Here is a 19,888-nt window from a genome sequence, read left to right on the forward strand (position 1 = left end):
GTATTTGTAAGACTAATTGGTCTATATGAGCTTACTGATAGAAACTTCTCGTGATCGTCTGTTTTTGGGATTAGGACCATATGGCCACTACGAAATGACGAAGGTACGTGCTTTTTCTCGGATGCCTCAGCGAACAGTTGTAATAATATATATGACACTTCAGTGCGAAAGCTTATAAAAAACCCGCATTTCTCCGAAGGGGAGTATGAGGAAGTGCGAAGCACGGGGTGATGCTATGAGGGGGCGCGCGCGACTAAACTGCAGAGCCGAGCGAAGGAGACGGCAGCGAGAGAGCACGACTGACGCGCCGGCGCCACACACACAAAACACGTGACGGCGGAGCGAAACACACCAGGCGGTTGGAGAGGGGGTGAGTGGTGGGAGAGTACGCACACGAGGGGTTGTTACCGGGCGAGGAGGGAGCTGTCAGCGCGAGGGAGAGGCGGCGGCGCGAGGGTGTGCAAACCTAACGGGGGGAGAGGCACACCAGCTGCATGGCGCCGTGACGTCACGGCGCGGAGAGGGTGCGAGGAGCCGGCGCGGCGCGCGCAGCCACGGCGCGGAGGCGCCAGCTGCACAACGCGCCGTGACGTCACGGCGCGGAGAGCGGTGCGGAGCCGGCGCGGGGCGCGCGCAGCCAAGGAGCGGAGGGCGGAGCGCGCGCAGTCACGTGGGGCGTGACGTCGCTGCGCCGTTGCTACAGACGCTCCTCTCCGCTCCTCACGCCGTTGCTAGGGAGAGGAGGAGAGCGCGGATGCCGGCGGAGTTTTCGGGTCGCTTAAGAAGTGCATTCGCACTTAAAAGCAGATCCCAGCCCATCCGGTCCCGGCGCCTTTCCGTCAGCCAGCTCTGCTATCGCATGCTCGATGTCACGTTTGCTGATCTGTTCTTCTAATCTCTCTCTTACGTCATCATCAAGTTGTGGCATGCAATTCAAGAAATCTGTTTCAAACCCTAAATCCACCAGTTCCCTTTCACCAAAAGTTTCGATAGTTCTCTGCAAAGACGTTTTCTATCATTTTTTGATCCGATGTGATCTTATCATCATACCTGATTTGTTGAATTTCATTCTTCATAGCATACCTCTTTTCATTGGCCAGGGCGCGTTTGTTGGCCTCTCATCAACCCATAGCCTCTTCTCGCGCCCGAATCACAGCAGCCTTATATTTTCTAATGTCAATAGCTACCAATTCGTTTTTAACGGTGCTAATATCACCTGTAAGCTTTCAGGTTCGGCACTCACCATGTTAAGCAAGAACTCGAGCTGTCGTTGGAGCTCCTTTTCCTTAATTTTTTCATTGTGCTCCTAACACATCCCCTTTCAATCGCGATCATTTTAACTTTAATTTTAGCTCTTCCCATGCATAGTCCCTTGGCTGGTCGTTTAACTTTTGCTATTTCTTCTTTTACTCTCCTAACAAAGCATCATCTTCAGAAGGTCTGATTAAATTTCCAAAGCTGCCAGTTGAAACGTGACTGTTTGGTCGGGCGCCAATGGTAAAAAACCCATACTATGATCGCTGAAAGACCGGCTGTGCAACATAGCCGTTACATGTTGGTACAAGGTCAAGCGAAACATACGCTCTATCCAATCTCGCCTGACTGCCGCGCTGACAATGCGTATATTGCAGTTGTGTTGTACCGGTTAAGAGACGGCCAACATCTTCTAAGTTGTATTCCTGAACTAGGGTGTTCAAATACAGAGCACTCTTGCCCCGCACTGCGGTTCGCTTAGCGCGATCTTGAGCATAACAGACGCAATTGAAGTCCCCCCAAAATATTTATATACCTATCGCTGTCCCAACTTAGATACTGTTCAACTTCGGCGAAAAACACATTTCTTTCATGCATATCATTGGGCGCATACACACAAATAAGTCTCCACTGAAAACCACTGAAAGAAAAATCAAAAGCGATAAGACGACCAGTTTTCACTTACAGTGAGCGCTTCTCAGTGATACCGAACTCTTTCGTATCAAAAGTAAACAGCCCCCGGACGTCCCCAGCATGGCACACACAAGCGTTCATACATCCTAAAAGTGGCTACCGCGATCAGTTTGTTCTTCGCTTTCAACCTTGTTTCTTGTACTGCAACAAGATCCAGTTCATTTTCAGCAAGGAGGCGACTGACCTAATATTGCCGACGTCTTGCGGCAAGGCCACGTACATTAAGCCTGGCCACTCGCAGTCCTCACCAGATTCACTGCCATTGTCGATTAAAAACAAACTGACCGCATATTGCGCATTCCGCGCCTACACCCAACGTGCATAACGTCCAACAGATGCATGCATGCATGTCAGTATACACAGATTCCCACAATTTCCAAAAACCGTCTTCACGCGTACCTTGGATGCGTAGCACACGACCTTTCTCGAGTTTGTAGCCATGGTGCGTGGTTCTCCCCCGTGCGCCTTCGCAGGCACGTGTTCACGTCCTACTTGACTTTTTAGCCGCCGGTTGTCTTTCCGGCGGGATAATTGGTTTCGGTCGAAAGGTCGGCCGATGCGTAACCACTGATTTGCAGGTGGTTTTTCACTTGTAGGGTCTCCTAAATCGCCGTCCACGCGGTCGGTTTGGTCGCGAGTTCTATTCACGACGGACCGCTTACGCCAGCTACTTCCATTTCCTCAGCATACGCTTCGTCGCTGCAAGTCGTATCGGTACTTTATGGTTCTATGTCTACGTTGTCAACCATGTTTGGGTCGTTTTTTGCGCTCTGTTTCACTTCATCTCCAGGCTCACTTGTCTCGAGCGATTTTCCTCCTCTGGTCCCCGTGGCTCTTGCTCAGGGGGCGTCACCGGTACCTTCGTCTGATCCGCATCACCAGGAGACACTTCAGCAACTTTGGCTTCATCCATTAGAAGATCAACCATTTCCTCTTTTGTGCTTAGCCTGTCACGCTCGCGTATGTTTTCACGCACTGCGACTCGTCATGCCCATAGCGAACGTCAGAGTGCGCAACAAGGAACGCGGCATTCCCCGAAGGATGTGTCCGGTGTTCCTGCACCGAAGGCAAAGCGGTGCTCTGACTGGTGCTACTACCAAGACCTGTTCCCCGCGACACGCAACAAATGTAGCAGTCTTCCACTGGTCAGTCCCTTCCACAACACAAGTGACAAGCCGTGTTGACGAAACCTTTCTCTCGCAAGTTCTGAACACGCCACCGTTCTCGAGTAATGTCCTTGACAGTGCCGAAGGGTGCCAAGGCTTCGCACACATCCTCATCCGGAAGGTTGTGAAACATCCAATGCACCTTTAGACGCATCGCTTGGTTTCCCAGGATCGATAACCATGCAACGCCGCTCTTTGACCTTGACATCTCTTGCACATAGCATTTGCTCACAGCTTTCACCGTTCTTGAATGTTACTGCCCATACGTGATTCATTTGATACGCCTCTAGCGCAACTACGTCGGGCAGCAACTTCAAACTTGCCAGCATGTCCCGGAAATGTTCCACGCGATACGGTCTAGCACGCATGTCTGAGTGTAAAAACAAATTGTTCAAAACAACTCGCCCAGTTGGTAATTGTGGCAGCAGCCCTGATACTCCGAATCCTCGTTCATATTTGTCCTGGTAACGCGGCCCTGTTCCGCCCGCTGAAGTCGCTCCGTGCTGACGGAGCTCATGTCAACCACGTCCGTACCCGACGGTGTCGGAAGTCGAATCGCTCTCCCAACTGAGCTATTTCGGCAGAACGAATTTCGAAGCAGTGCTGCGCAATGCGATTGTTTCATTCCCGTGAAAGTTCCCTTTGACATATTCGCAAATTGCGCAACCCTTCTTTTAAACAGATTCGCTCCGCCACTCCCTTTCCGCAAATCACTCTTATTAGTAGTTTAACAATGGCGTTAATGTGGAAATATCCGAAAAGCTTACAATTCAGTAATAACTCCCTTTTTTTTGTTATTTACAGATGTCGCAAAAAAAGAAACCACGACGCATATGCCGAAACCCGGGATCGAACCAGGGACCTTTAGATCTTCAGTCTAACGCTCTCCCAACTGAGCTATTTCGGCAGAACGAATTTCGAAGCAGTGCTGCGCAATGCGATCGTTTCATTCCCTGAAAGTTCCCTTTGACATATTCGCAAATTGCGCAAAACTTTTTTAAACAGATTCGCTCCGCCACTCCCTTTCCGCAAATCACTCTTATTAGTAGTTTAACAAAGGCGTTAATGAGGAAATAGCCGAAAAGCTTACAATGCAGTATATGAATCCCTTTGTCATCTTATTTACAGCTGTCAATAAAACAAAAAATAGCGGATATGCCGAAACCCGGGACCTTTAGATCTTCAGTCTAACGCTCTCCCAACTGAGCTATTTCGGCAGAACGGAAGTCTAAGCCGTGCAGCGCAAAGCGATTGTTTTATTCCCATGAGCGTGCCCTTTAACCTATTCGCAGTATGCGCGACAGTTTTTTAAACAGATTTGCTCCGCCACTTCCTTTACGCAAATCACTCTTCTTTAAGGTTTAAGAATGGCGTTAATGAGGAAATAGCCGAAAAGCTTACAATGCAGTATATGAATCCCTTTGTCATCTTATTTACAGCTGTCAATAAAACAAAAAATAGCGGATATGCCGAAACCCGGGACCTTTAGATCTTCAGTCTAACGCTCTCCCAACTGAGCTATTTCGGCAGAACGGAAATCTAAGCCGTGCAGCGCAAAGCGATTGTTTTATTCCCATGAGCGTGCCCTTTAACCTATTCGCAGTATGCGCGACAGTTTTTTAAACAGATTTGCTCCGCCACTTCCTTTACGCAAATCACACTTCTTTTAAGTTTAACAGTGGCGTTAATGAGGAAATAGCCCAAAAGCTTACAATGCAGTATATGAATCCCTTTGTCATCTTATTTACAGCTGTCAATAAAACAAAAAATAGCGGATATGCCGAAACCCGGGACCTTTAGATCTTCAGTCTAACGCTCTCCCAACTGAGCTATTTCGGCAGAACGGAAATCTAAGCCGTGCAGCGCAAAGCGATTGTTTTATTCCCATGAGCGTGCCCTTTAACCTATTCGCAGTATGCGCGACAGTTTTTTAAACAGATTTGCTCCGCCACTTCCTTTACGCAAATCACTCTTCTTTAAGGTTTAAGAATGGCGTTAATGAGGAAATAGCCGAAAAGCTTACAATGCAGTATATGAATCCCTTTGTCATCTTATTTACAGCTGTCAATAAAACAAAAAATAGCGGATATGCCGAAACCCGGGACCTTTAGATCTTCAGTCTAACGCTCTCCCAACTGAGCTATTTCGGCAGAACGGAAATCTAAGCCGTGCAGCGCAAAGCGATTGTTTTATTCCCATGAGCGTGCCCTTTAACCTATTCGCAGTATGCGCGACAGTTTTTTAAACAGATTTGCTCCGCCACTTCCTTTACGCAAATCACTCTTCTTTAAGGTTTAACAATGGCGTTAATGAGGAAATAGCCGAAAAGCTTACAATGCAGTATATGAATCCCTTTGTCATCTTATTTACAGCTGTCAATAAAACAAAAAATAGCGGATATGCCGAAACCCGGGACCTTTAGATCTTCAGTCTAACGCTCTCCCAACTGAGCTATTTCGGCAGAACGGAAATCTAAGCCGTGCAGCGCAAAGCGATTGTTTTATTCCCATGAGCGTGCCCTTTAACCTATTCGCAGTATGCGCGACAGTTTTTTAAACAGATTTGCTCCGCCACTTCCTTTACGCAAATCACTCTTCTTTAAGGTTTAAGAATGGCGTTAATGAGGAAATAGCCGAAAAGCTTACAATGCAGTATATGAATCCCTTTGTCATCTTATTTACAGCTGTCAATAAAACAAAAAATAGCGGATATGCCGAAACCCGGGACCTTTAGATCTTCAGTCTAACGCTCTCCCAACTGAGCTATTTCGGCAGAACGGAAATCTAAGCCGTGCAGCGCAAAGCGATTGTTTTATTCCCATGAGCGTGCCCTTTAACCTATTCGCAGTATGCGCGACAGTTTTTTAAACAGATTTGCTCCGCCACTTCCTTTACGCAAATCACTCTTCTTTAAGGTTTAACAATGGCGTTAATGAGGAAATAGCCGAAAAGCTTACAATGCAGTATATGAATCCCTTTGTCATCTTATTTACAGCTGTCAATAAAACAAAAAATAGCGGATATGCCGAAACCCGGGACCTTTAGATCTTCAGTCTAACGCTCTCCCAACTGAGCTATTTCGGCAGAACGGAAATCTAAGCCGTGCAGCGCAAAGCGATTGTTTTATTCCCATGAGCGTGCCCTTTAACCTATTCGCAGTATGCGCGACAGTTTTTTAAACAGATTTGCTCCGCCACTTCCTTTACGCAAATCACTCTTCTTTAAAGTTTAACATGGCGTTAATGAGGAAATAGCCGAAAAGCTTACAATGCAGTATATGAATCCCTTTGTCATCTTATTTACAGCTGTCAATAAAACAAAAAATAGCGGATATGCCGAAACCCGGGACCTTTAGATCTTCAGTCTAACGCTCTCCCAACTGAGCTATTTCGGCAGAACGGAAAACTAAGCCCTGCAGCGCAAAGCGATTGTTTTATTCCCATGAGCGTGCCCCCTTTAAACCTATGCGCAGTATGCGCGACAGTTGTTAACAGATTTGCGCCGCCACTTCCTTTACGCAAATCACTCTTCTTTAAGGTTTAAGATGGCGTTAATGAGGAAATAGCCAAAAGCTTACAATTCAGTAATGATCCCTTTGGTCATCTGATTTACAGCTGTCAATAAAACAATAAAATAGCGGATTGCCGAAACCCGGGATCGAACCACGGACCTTTAGATCTTCAGTCTAACGCTCTCCCAACTGAGCTATTTCGGCAGAACGGAAATCTAAGCCCGGCTGCGCAAAGCGATTGTTTTATTCCCATGAGCGTGCCCTTTAACCTATTCGCAGTATGCGCGAACAGTTTTTTAAACAGATTTGCTCCGCCCTTCCTTTACGCAATCAATCTTCTTTAAGTTTAAGAATGGCGTTAATGAGGAAATGCATCTGTATTTACAGCTGTTCAATGCAATAGAAACCAGCTGGTATGCCGAAACCGGATATACCCGGGCTTAGATCTTCAGTCTAACGCTCTCCCAACTGAGCTATTTGGCAGAACGGAAGTCTACAGCGTGCAGCGCAAAGCGATTGTTTATTCCCATGAGCGTCCCTTTAACCTATTCGCATATGCGCGACATTTTTTAAACAGATTGTCCGCCACTTCCTCTTACGCAAATCACTCTTCTTTAAGGTTTAACAATGGCGTAATGAGAAATAGCCGAAAAGCTTACAATGCAGTAGAAATCCCTTTGTCATCTTATTTACAGCTGTCAATAAAACAAAATAGCGGATATGCCGAAACCCGGACCTTTAGATCTTCAGTCTAACGCTCTCCCAACTGAGCTATTTCGGCAGAACGGAAATCTAAGCCGTGCAGCGCAAAGCGATTGTTTTATTCCCATGAGCGTGCCCTTTAACCTATTCGCAGTATGCGCGACAGTTTTTTAAACAGATTTGCTCCGCCACTTCCTTTACGCAAATCACTCTTCTTTAAGGTTTAACAATGGCGTTAATGAGGAAATAGCCGAAAAGCTTACAATGCAGTATATGAATCCCTTTGTCATCTTATTTACAGCTGTCAATAAAACAAAAAATAGCGGATATGCCGAAACCCGGGACCTTTAGATCTTCAGTCTAACGCTCTCCCAACTGAGCTATTTCGGCAGAACGGAAATCTAAGCCGTGCAGCGCAAAGCGATTGTTTTATTCCCATGAGCGTGCCCTTTAACCTATTCGCAGTATGCGCGACAGTTTTTTAAACAGATTTGCTCCGCCACTTCCTTTACGCAAATCACTCTTCTTTAAGGTTTAAGAATGGCGTTAATGAGGAAATAGCCGAAAAGCTTACAATGCAGTATATGAATCCCTTTGTCATCTTATTTACAGCTGTCAATAAAACAAAAAATAGCGGATATGCCGAAACCCGGGACCTTTAGATCTTCAGTCTAACGCTCTCCCAACTGAGCTATTTCGGCAGAACGGAAATCTAAGCCGTGCAGCGCAAAGCGATTGTTTTATTCCCATGAGCGTGCCCTTTAACCTATTCGCAGTATGCGCGACAGTTTTTTAAACAGATTTGCTCCGCCACTTCCTTTACGCAAATCACTCTTCTTTAAGGTTTAACAATGGCGTTAATGAGGAAATAGCCGAAAAGCTTACAATGCAGTATATGAATCCCTTTGTCATCTTATTTACAGCTGTCAATAAAACAAAAAATAGCGGATATGCCGAAACCCGAGACCTTTAGATCTTCAGTCTAACGCTCTCCCAACTGAGCTATTTCGGCAGAACGGAAATCTAAGCCCGGCAGCGCAAAGCGATTGTTTTATTCCCATGAGCGTGCCCTTTAACCTATTCGCAGTATGCGCGACAGTTTTTTAAACAGATTTGCTCCGCCACTTCCTTTACGCAAATCACTCTTCTTTAAGGTTTAACAATGGCGTTAATGAGGAAATAGCCGAAAAGCTTACAATGCAGTATATGAATCCCTTTGTCATCTTATTTACAGCTGTCAATAAAACAAAAAATAGCGGATATGCCGAAACCCGGGACCTTTAGATCTTCAGTCTAACGCTCTCCCAACTGAGCTATTTCGGCAGAACGGAAATCTAAGCCGTGCAGCGCAAAGCGATTGTTTTATTCCCATGAGCGTGCCCTTTAACCTATTCGCAGTATGCGCGACAGTTTTTTAAACAGATTTGCTCCGCCACTTCCTTTACGCAAATCACTCTTCTTTAAGGTTTAAGAATGGCGTTAATGAGGAAATAGCCGAAAAGCTTACAATGCAGTATATGAATCCCTTTGTCATCTTATTTACAGCTGTCAATAAAACAAAAAATAGCGGATATGCCGAAACCCGGGACCTTTAGATCTTCAGTCTAACGCTCTCCCAACTGAGCTATTTCGGCAGAACGGAAATCTAAGCCGTGCAGCGCAAAGCGATTGTTTTATTCCCATGAGCGTGCCCTTTAACCTATTCGCAGTATGCGCGACAGTTTTTTAAACAGATTTGCTCCGCCACTTCCTTTACGCAAATCACTCTTCTTTAAGGTTTAACAATGGCGTTAATGAGGAAATAGCCGAAAAGCTTACAATGCAGTATATGAATCCCTTTGTCATCTTATTTACAGCTGTCAATAAAACAAAAAATAGCGGATATGCCGAAACCCGGGACCTTTAGATCTTCAGTCTAACGCTCTCCCAACTGAGCTATTTCGGCAGAACGGAAATCTAAGCCGTGCAGCGCAAAGCGATTGTTTTATTCCCATGAGCGTGCCCTTTAACCTATTCGCAGTATGCGCGACAGTTTTTTAAACAGATTTGCTCCGCCACTTCCTTTACGCAAATCACTCTTCTTTAAGGTTTAACAATGGCGTTAATGAGGAAATAGCCGAAAAGCTTACAATGCAGTATATGAATCCCTTTGTCATCTTATTTACAGCTGTCAATAAAACAAAAAATAGCGGATATGCCGAAACCCGGGACCTTTAGATCTTCAGTCTAACGCTCTCCCAACTGAGCTATTTCGGCAGAACGGAAATCTAAGCCGTGCAGCGCAAAGCGATTGTTTTATTCCCATGAGCGTGCCCTTTAACCTATTCGCAGTATGCGCGACAGTTTTTTAAACAGATTTGCTCCGCCACTTCCTTTACGCAAATCACTCTTCTTTAAGGTTTAACAATGGCGTTAATGAGGAAATAGCCGAAAAGCTTACAATGCAGTATATGAATCCCTTTGTCATCTTATTTACAGCTGTCAATAAAAAACAAAAAATAGCGGATATGCCGAAACCCGGGACCTTTAGATCTTCAGTCTAACGCTCTCCCAACTGAGCTATTTCGGCAGAACGGAAAGTCTAAGCCGTGCAGCGCAAAGCGATTGTTTTATTCCCATGAGCGTGCCCTTTAACCTATTCGCAGTATGCGCGACAGTTTTTTAAACAGATTTGCTCCGCCACTTCCTTTACGCAAATCACTCTTCTTTAAGGTTTAACAATGGCGTTAATGAGGAAATAGCCGAAAAGCTTACAATGCAGTATATGAATCCCTTTGTCATCTTATTTACAGCTGTCAATAAAACAAAAAATAGCGGATATGCCGAAACCCGGGACCTTTAGATCTTCAGTCTAACGCTCTCCCAACTGAGCTATTTCGGCAGAACGGAAATCTAAGCCGTGCAGCGCAAAGCGATTGTTTTATTCCCATGAGCGTGCCCTTTAACCTATTCGCAGTATGCGCGACAAGTTTTTTAAACAGATTTGCTCCGCCACTTCCTTTACGCAAATCACTCTTCTTTAAGGTTTAACATGGCGTTAATGAGGAAAATAGCCCGAAAAGCTTACAATGCAGTATATGAATCCCTTTGTCATCTTATTACAGCTGTCAATAAAACAATAAAATAGCGGATATGCCGAAAACCCGGGATCGAACCACGGGACCTTTAGATCTTCAGTCTAACGCTCTCCCAACTGAGCTATTTCTTTTTTTCTTTTTGCGTCTCGACGTACAAAATCAATGTTTACAAACTGATAAAACGTGCCAGCCCACTTTGGCCAACACAGCACTAAAATCTTTTCAGTGGGACACCAGTTATCCATACAGGGACATCCATGTGGTGGATCAGGCAGACTTTGTATGCGTTATCACGTAAAAACATCTCAATGAATTGTTCTCGACCGGTTTCACAACGATGTCTGCATGTTCACATGCATGCGAGTTTTCCACATTCGCGTGGAGGCCCAGGACCATAATGAGGTCATACGGTACTGTCCTCTGAGGTATCTATTGGCAAGAAGCGTATTCCATACGGGTCCAGGGGTAACTGCTTCTTCAGCGTTCTCTGCAGAACGTCCAGTGAAAGATCGGGTCCCAGCAATCTAGGAAACATGTTCTATTGTTTCTGGTTTTTTTACATAAAAAGCAGTCCGTTGTCCAGGGGATGAAAATACCCTTGCTATGAAGCCAGGTCTTAACGGGAAGTGTGTTTGTATGTAATTGAAAAAGAAAGGACTTAGTGATGGCCTTACTGGCATTTTTCTTGACTCTTTTTAGAACGTCCTGTCGGGGCTCCACGGTGTGGCGACGGTACAAAGGCACTGGTAGCATCGTGTCCACAAGATCTCTGTACGAATTTTTTTTTTGTAACGATGGACAGATACTGCAGCGAAAACGCACATTCAACATCCTATATGCCAGCACCACTTCACGCAGGTACCCAGTCACGGTTCCCGGCATGTCTGAGCCGACGAAACAACAAATCCTGGAAGAAGTCTACCCAGCCGTACTTGTACTTAGTGTTCGAAGAAAGGATCACTTTGATCCCGCAGAAACACAAAGCGTGACACAATTTGTCGCAAAAACAAGTGAACCAGACCCAGCCCACCTTTCTTGACCGGGAAAAACAATTTGTTCGACTCGTCCTCTCCCAGGTAGAGGCCCAAATGAAGTGGCGAAAATGCGGTGAATTTTTTGTACGCTTACCCGCGCAGCACACAACACATTCATAACATACCATATCTTGAAACTAAAAAAGGTTGCAAACAGTGGCTCTAGAAACCATTGACAATTGCTTGCCTCTCCAACCGTCAGCCTTTTCCTTTGCTCGTCGAAACTTGGTCGAGCCAGTACTGCTCGGGCTCACGGTAACTTCCGAGAGGCACCCCCAGGTACTGTGTAGGTAACCTTTGACCAATTCAATCGAGAAAAGGTCTCGGGCTTGTCTTCCCAACTCCCATGCCAGAAGCCATAACTTTTATCCCAGTTTATCTGGGCTCCAGTTGAATTGCAAAACTTTTCGACAACAGCAGTTGCCTCTATAATGCTCGCTTTATCAGTGCAGAAAATCGCGATGTCGTCTGCATACGCCAATATTTTAACGTGTGCTGCCTGTAGTCGATAGCCTGTTATGCGTTCGTTGTTTTAATGGCAAGCAGAATGGCTCGAGATAAGCAGCAAACAGAAGGGGCGAAAGCGGGCATCCTTGACGCACCGACGAGAGCACACGAAAGGCTATCGGTGAGCTCCCCATTAACAATAATTCGCGTTGAGCAGTTCTTGTACGCCATCGTGACACCTTCCGTTATCACACTGCCAACATTCGTGTGTTCAAGTATGTATAGTAGAGCCCTGTGCGAGACGAGGTCGAAGGCTTTGGCCAAATCGATCTGCATCATCGCGACGTAATCGCCAATCGCATCGCAACACTCTAGCACACTTCGAGCCACGTGTACATTTGTTGTAATACTGCGGCCCCTTAATGCCACCAATCTGGTGCGGCCTACCACTGCTTTGATGACACTTTGCAGTCGTTTTGCTAAAACTTTCGTGAATATTTTATAGTCAACGTTGGCTAGAGTTATCGGGCGATATGAGCCAGGCAACAAGCGTTTCTTTTCATCATCACTCTTCGGGATTAGCACAATATGCGAGGTTGTGAAGGACAAGGGCAATCTTTTTCGGTCATACGCTTCGCTAATAACTAGTTGGAGGACATGAGCCAGCGCAGACTTAAAGTTTTATAGATAGTGGCCCCTAAGCCATCAGGCCCAGGTGCTTTACCGGGCGCCAACTCGTCTATTGCGCACTCTATCTCACTCAGGGTAATGGGATGTTCTAGCCGTGCCTTAACTTCTTCATCGAGCTTTGGCATCAATGAAGGAATTCCGTCTGGTAGCCATCTTTAGGTTCACGTGGTGACCTAAGAAGGCTTTGAAGTGATCGACGATCCCTTGTTTGATGTCGTTTTTGTCGGAAGTGATGTCATTGCCTTTAGCTAGCTGGCGGATTTTCCTTCCGACGTGCGTACCTTTTCTCGTCTGAGAGAGCCTCGTTTTGTTGGCGCTTCTCCCGCCCACAGCTTCTCAGACCTTGATCGCACAACGGCGGCTTTGTATTTCTCAGAGTCTATCCTTTCGAGTTCGGCTTTCACTTCCTTTATTTCGTTAACATACACACCAGGCTGGACACTTTCATGCAGATGAAAAATTGCAGTTGCTGGCGAAGGTTCGTTTCTGCCTGTTTCAGGTTATGCCGAAGGACACTGCTTCTTTCAATAGCCATTGTTTTTACTTTCTGTTTAAATTCTTCCCATTTAATGGCGAAGCTTGCTAATTCGACTGAAATCAGGTTTGTAGTTCCTTCGCAACGGCATCAACGAAAGCATCGTCATCCAGCAACTGCGCGTTCAATTTCCAGAGGTCCCACTTAAAGGTGTGTTTGATCTGTCTTTTCCCGGAAAGTGGCAGTTACCAAGCAGTGATCGCTATATGCAATGGGTTGCACATCATATTCACTACACAAGGGCACCAATTCGGCTGGACACATATAATCTATCTAGCCGAGCGTGGCTATCACGCTGGAAGTGCGTAAACTGCGGGTGGGTACCGCTGGCGAAGACACTACCGATATCTTCCAAGTCGTAATCGTGCACCAGCGCATTTAGCAATACAGCACTCTTATCGCGAACGCGTGAAAACTTTTGCGCGATCGTCAGCAGTGCACACACAGTTAAAATCCCCCAGCAGTATTACCACCTTGTGGCAGTTTACGTACGCTTCAAGTCGCTCAAAGAAGATTCGCCGGTCGGTTTCAATATTCGGTGCGTAGATACAAATGACTCGGAAATCCATATCGCAATAACAAAAATCAGCCACTAAAGGCGACCTGTTTCACACGAAAACATTGACTTCACACAAATGCCAAAGTTTCTTCGAATGAATATAGCGCAACCACCTGATCCACCAACAGCGTGAGAAACACACACGTCGAAGTGCGCACGAAAATTGGACACCATTCTGTCGGTTAGCTCTTGGCTCTCTATTTTGGTTTCTTGGATTCCCACAAGATGCAAGTCATTATCTAAGAGTAGGCGACTTAGCTGACATTGCCGCCTTCTTGCACCGAGCCCTCGTACATTTAACGTGGCTACACGTAGCGCTCCTTCGACATTAGCTGCCATGGCTACACGGTAGAATGGTGCCCGTCACAGTTACGCAGGGACGAGTGTTGATAATGACGCGCCGATAACCGCGTTGAGTGCCACAAATGGGAACACAAACCGACCTCTCGAAAACAACACTGACATGCAACTCGGGCCCTCGTTCCTGACCACATATCCAAGAGAATAGCGCTCAGGGTGACGGCCATTGCACTCACGAACCCCCCAACCCGCCTCAAGCAAAACACAGTACAGAACTACGGAGGCGGTTTACCCGCCTGCCGTGGATCGGCCGTAATGTTCGGCCGCAGCTCAAGGTTGGTCTCCTCATACCTGGCGCTTTGGGCGGTGGCTCGTCTCCGCCGCTGCTGTCCTGCAGTCGTAGCCAGGCTATTGGTCTGGTCGCGCGGACGTTTCCCCGCCTGCAAGTTAGGCAGCCCGGTATGGGTGTCCATGTCTTCATGTTCAGGGGGGGTGGAGGCCGTTCCCGGGTCAGGTGGGCTCTCTTCCTCACGGTTCGGCATGGCTACAGTGCCCTCCACTTGCTCTTGCTGTTCAGTGTCGACGGCTTCATCGACAGTTGCCCCTGTTTCTGAGGTCGTGCCTCCGACTCTGCCTTCTCGCCAGCTGCTTCCTTAGTCCGTGGTCGATGTGTCTTCCATATCCGCCTCGTCCATGAGTAGGGCGGAGTTGTCGTCGTTGCTCACGGGTCCGGTCACGCTAGCGTACGTCCGCTCGCACTGACTCTCTTCGTGACCGAAGCGTCGGCAGGCACCACACCGCGGAATGCGGCAGTCGCGACGAATATGGCCCGTCCCGCGGCAGCGTAGGCAGAGAGGGCCCTGCCCGGCACCAACCACAAGAGCCAGCTCTCCGGAGACGCTCACCTGGTGTGGCAGGTCGTCAAGCATTACGCCCGGCTTCAACTTCAGCGTAACCAGTCTTGTGGTAGAGTTCTTGTCAGCCACGCCATGCACCCGCCACCGGTCGCGGGCGACGTCCGTGACCTTTCCAAACGGCGCGAAGGCAAGACGCACGTCCTCGTCAGGAACGGTGTGCAGCAGCCAATGCACTTTTAAGCGTACATCCTGGTTGGCGGGGTCAATGACGAGGCATCGGCCCTTCTTGACCTGTAGCTCACCAACACTGACGATCTTCTTCACAGCTTCGTTGTCTTTGAAGGTCACGGCCCAAACATGGCTCATACGGTAGGCCCCGAGAGCCACCACTTCCGGCAGGAGCGATAACGGGGCGAGCGCATCGCGGAAATCTTCCACCGGTATGGGCGGGCCCTGATATCACAATGTAAAAAAACTGTGTTCACAACAAAACGCCCTGTTGGCAAACTCGGCAAAACAATTTGGTACTCGTTGTCCGCAACGACACTCCTGTTACCGCGGCCTAACTGAGCTATTTCGGCAGAACGAATTTCGAAGCAGTGCTGCGCAATGCGATCGTTTCATTCCATGAAAGTTCCCTTTGACATATTCGCAAATTGCGCAAACCTTTTTTTAAACAGATTCGCTCCGCCACTCCCTTTCCGCAAATCACTCTTAGAGTAGTTTAACAATGGCGTTAATGTGGAAATATCCGAAAAGCTTACAATTCAGTAACAACTCCCTTTGTTTTTCTTATTTACAGATGTCGCAAAAAAAGAAACCACGACGCATATGCCGAAACCCGGGATCGAACCAGGGACCTTTAGATCTTCAGTCTAACGCTCTCCCAACTGAGCTATTTCGGCAGAACGAATTTCGAAGCAGTGCTGCGCAATGCGATCGTTTCATTCCCATGAAAGTTCCCTTGACATATTCGCAGTATGCGCGACAGTTTTTTAAACAGATTTGCTCCGCCACTTCCTTTACGCAAATCACTCTTCTTTAAGGTTAAGCATGGCGTTAATGAGGAAATAGCCGAAAAGCTTACAATGCAGTATATGAATCCCTTTGTCATCTTATTTACAGCTGTCAATAAAACAAAAAATAGCGGATATGCCGAAACCCGAGACCTTTAGATCTTCAGTCTAACGCTCTCCCAACTGAGCTATTTCGGCAGAACGGAAGTCTAAGCCGTGCAGCGCAAAGCGATTGTTTTATTCCCATGAGCGTGCCCTTTAACCTATTCGCAGTATGCGCGACAGTTTTTTAAACAGATTTGCTCCGCCACTTCCTTTACGCAAATCACTCTTCTTTAAGGTTTAAGAATGGCGTTAATGAGGAAATAGCTGAAAAGCTTGCAATGCAGTATATGAATCCCTTTGTCATCTTATTTACAGCTGTCAATAAAACAAAAAATAACCGATATGCCGAAACCCGGGACCTTTAGATCTTCAGTCTAACGCTCTCCCAACTGAGCTATTTCGGCAGAACGGAAATCTAAGCCGTGCAGCGCAAAGCGATTGTTTTATTCCCATGAGCGTGCCCTTTAACCTATTCGCAGTATGCGCGACAGTTTTTTAAACAGATTTGCTCCGCCACTTCCTTTACGCAAATCACTCTTCTTTAAGGTTTAAGAATGGCGTTAATGAGGAAATAGCCGAAAAGCTTACAATGCAGTATATGAATCCCTTTGTCATCTTATTTACAGCTGTCAATAAAACAAAAAATAGCGGATATGCCGAAACCCGGGACCTTTAGATCTTCAGTCTAACGCTCTCCCAACTGAGCTATTTCGGCAGAACGGAAATCTAAGCCGTGCAGCGCAAAGCGATTGTTTTATTCCCATGAGCGTGCCCTTTAACCTATTCGCAGTATGCGCGACAGTTTTTTAAACAGATTTGCTCCGCCACTTCCTTTACGCAAATCACACTTCTTTTAAGTTTAACAGTGGCGTAATGAGGAAATAGCCCAAAAGCTTACAATGCAGTATATGAATCCCTTTGTCATCTTATTTACAGCTGTCAATAAAACAAAAAATAGCGGATATGCCGAAACCCGGGACCTTTAGATCTTCAGTCTAACGCTCTCCCAACTGAGCTATTTCGGCAGAACGGAAGTCTAAGCCGTGCAGCGCAAAGCGATTGTTTTATTCCCATGAGCGTGCCCTTTAACCTATTCGCAGTATGCGCGACAGTTTTTAAACAGATTTGCTCCGCCACTTCCTTTACGCAAATCACACTTCTTTTAAGTTTAACAATGGCGTTAATGAGGAAATAGCCGAAAAGCTTACAATGCAGTATATGAATCCCTTTGTCATCTTATTTACAGCTGTCAATAAAACAAAAAATAACGGATATGCCGAAACCCGGGAGGGACCTTTAGATCTTCAGTCCAACGCTCTCCCAACTGAGCTATTTCGGCAGAACGAATTTCGAAGCAGTGCTGCGTAATGCGATTGTTTCATTCCCATGAAAGTTCCCTTTGACATATTCGCAAATTGCGCAACCCTTTTTTTAAACAGATTCGCTCCGCCACTCCCTTTCCGCAAATCACTCCTATTAGTAGTTTAACAATGGCGTTAATGTGGAAATATCCGAAAAGCTTACAATCAGTAATAACTCCCTTTGTTTTTGTTATTTACAGATGTCGCAAAAAAAGAAACCACGACGCATATGCCGAACCCGGGATCGAACCAGGGACCTTTAGATCTTCAGTCTAACGCTCTCCCAACTGAGCTATTTCGGCTTTTTTTTTTCTTTATTACCTGTTACATAACAACATATATACAACCAACAGGAATTCACCGCCTCGAATTCAAAACAGAAAAAGACAGTACAGTTCTAGGTGCAAGTGTACCTTGTCAGTAAATGTTTAAAACAGCTTAATGGCTGCAAGCTGTTCAAAGGTTGGTAACCACTCAGGTGGTTCCCTGAGTACTTTGTAGACTTCGCGAATAAACAAGATGTTTTCTATAAAGTATTCTCTTGCCCGTTTCGCGCGTACATCTTCATTTCGCACCGCCATTCGTGTTTTCCACACGCTGTGCATGCAGAGTACCATCACCATGTCACATGGCACGCCTTCTGTCTCATCAAAAGGTAAAAACCGGATTCCAAGGGTGTTAATGGGAATTCTTTCTTAATGGTCCTTTGTAGAATATCCCAAAGGAAGACTGAATCCCAGCACTCCAGAAAAATGTGCTCAATTGTTTCCGGTTTCTTGCAGATGTGGCAATTAACACTCCAGGGTACAAAGATCCCTTTCTCCTGCAGCCATGGCTTGAAAGGAAGCGTGCCAGTGTGTAGCATAAAGAAAAAGGTTTTTGTCGTTGGTCTTACTGGCATTCCTTTAACACGCTTCAACACGTTCTGCTCTCGCCCCAGTGCATATATTGCACGGTATATTGGCACGGGACACATTATATTTATTAAATCCTTATATAATCGCTTTCTTGCGACAGTACTAAGGTACTCCATAGAAAAGTGTGCTTTTAAAAAACGGAAAGCACTTATCACTTCGAACAAAAAACCTCGGACAACTACTTTCCTTCTAGCACATGACGTCACTACATACTCTGGCAGTGCGTCACCTAATCGCGTCTGGATAACGCACCACAAAAAACAATTGCTTTCATCTCGCAAGAATATGAATCGCGACACTATCTGTTTCAAAAACAAATGCGATAACCCCAAACCTCCTTTCTGCACTGAATAAAACAGATTCAAACGACTCATGCGCTCCCATCCGGACCCCCACACGAACGAAGCAAACACCCTGTGCAACTTCTGTACACACACTCGCGACATACATAAAACTTGTAACATGTAATACACTTTGGCTACAAGAAACACATTGCACACCGTGGCTCTCGCGAATATTGACAGATTCTTGCCACCCCACTTCGTTGTTTGTGCTTTAAGCCGCTCGGTTTGCTCGGTCCATTGCGTGGTAGTATCGCGATAGTATTCTAAAGGAACACCAAGATAACTGGCTGGCGTATCAGTGAACGGTATCGTTTCGACCATTGCAGGCCGGCTATCCCATTCACCGTGCCAAAAGCCTAAGCTTTTTTGCCAACTTATGGCACTCCCGGTGAGAGCGCAAAACCTTCTTGCATCCTTGAGTGCTTCCCGAATGCTCTCTTGATCAATGCAAAAAAGCGCGATGTCATCTGCGTAAGCTAATATTTTTACCTCTTGCGTTAAGAGACGGTAGCCGCGAATATTTTTGTTTTCCCGTACTTTCAGACAGAAAGGTTCAAGAAAAATGGCAAAAAGTAAAGGGGACAAAGGGCACCCCTGGCGCACACTGGGTAACACTGGTATATTTTCACTAATTCTTTTGTTGATTACCAGGTGAGCTGAACACTTCTCATAGGCCATGGCTACTCCGTCCTGAATCACTTTTCCTACATTGATGTGTTCTAACACTGCAAGGAGTATGCTGTGAGCGACCCTGTCGAAAGCTTTTTCTAGGTCTAATTGAACCATTGCTACACGTTCCAGGTTTGCGTCGCAACACTCCAATATACTCCTAGCGACTTGAATATTCGACATTATTGTCCTTTTTCTGATACCACATGTTTGGTGAGGACCTACTATTAACTTGATAACTGTCTGCAGTCTTTTTCCAAGCACTTTCATGTAGATCTTGTAATCCACGTTCGTGAGGCTTATAGGCCTGTATCCAATAACGAATTGCAGCTTTACTGCTTCATTAGATTTCGGTATAAGTACGACGTGACTTTTCCTGAATGATGGCGGCAAGTGCTTAGTTTCATGAGCTTCCGCAACAACACGGTAAAGTAACTCAGCTAGTTCCACCTTGAAAGTTTTATAGAATGAAGCTCCTAGGCCGTCAGCTCCAGGCGCTTTTCCTTTACCCAAGTCTTCAATGGCTTCTTTAATTTCTTTAGCCGTGATAGGGCTCTCGAGTCCCTCTTTAATTTCATCTTCTAGTTTCGGCAGAAGCGTTAGAAAAGTGTTAACAAACTCTACCGTAACGGGCACCTGCCTACCCAGCAAA

General features: G+C 46.1%; 5 non-coding genes across 5 annotated transcripts; all 5 read right to left on the bottom strand.

The window, feature by feature from the left end:
* Nucleotides 1-3,947: 3,947 nt before the first annotated feature.
* On the bottom strand, nucleotides 3,948-4,020 carry Trnaf-gaa (transfer RNA phenylalanine (anticodon GAA)). The gene has a single exon. It is a non-coding gene; the product is annotated as a tRNA-Phe (tRNA).
* A 2,734-nt stretch (nucleotides 4,021-6,754) lies between these two features.
* On the bottom strand, nucleotides 6,755-6,827 carry Trnaf-gaa (transfer RNA phenylalanine (anticodon GAA)). The gene has a single exon. It is a non-coding gene; the product is annotated as a tRNA-Phe (tRNA).
* A 3,634-nt stretch (nucleotides 6,828-10,461) lies between these two features.
* Trnaf-gaa (transfer RNA phenylalanine (anticodon GAA)) lies at nucleotides 10,462-10,534 on the bottom strand. The gene has a single exon. It is a non-coding gene; the product is annotated as a tRNA-Phe (tRNA).
* Nucleotides 10,535-15,656: 5,122 nt separating this feature from the next.
* Nucleotides 15,657-15,729, bottom strand: Trnaf-gaa (transfer RNA phenylalanine (anticodon GAA)). Its single transcript has one exon. It is a non-coding gene; the product is annotated as a tRNA-Phe (tRNA).
* Nucleotides 15,730-17,536: 1,807 nt separating this feature from the next.
* Nucleotides 17,537-17,608, bottom strand: Trnaf-gaa (transfer RNA phenylalanine (anticodon GAA)). The gene has a single exon. It is a non-coding gene; the product is annotated as a tRNA-Phe (tRNA).
* Nucleotides 17,609-19,888: the final 2,280 nt, after the last annotated feature.

Source organism: Dermacentor silvarum, chromosome 1, assembly GCF_013339745.2.
Source record: "Dermacentor silvarum isolate Dsil-2018 chromosome 1, BIME_Dsil_1.4, whole genome shotgun sequence".
In the NCBI taxonomy this organism is placed as follows: Eukaryota; Metazoa; Arthropoda; class Arachnida; order Ixodida; family Ixodidae; genus Dermacentor; species Dermacentor silvarum.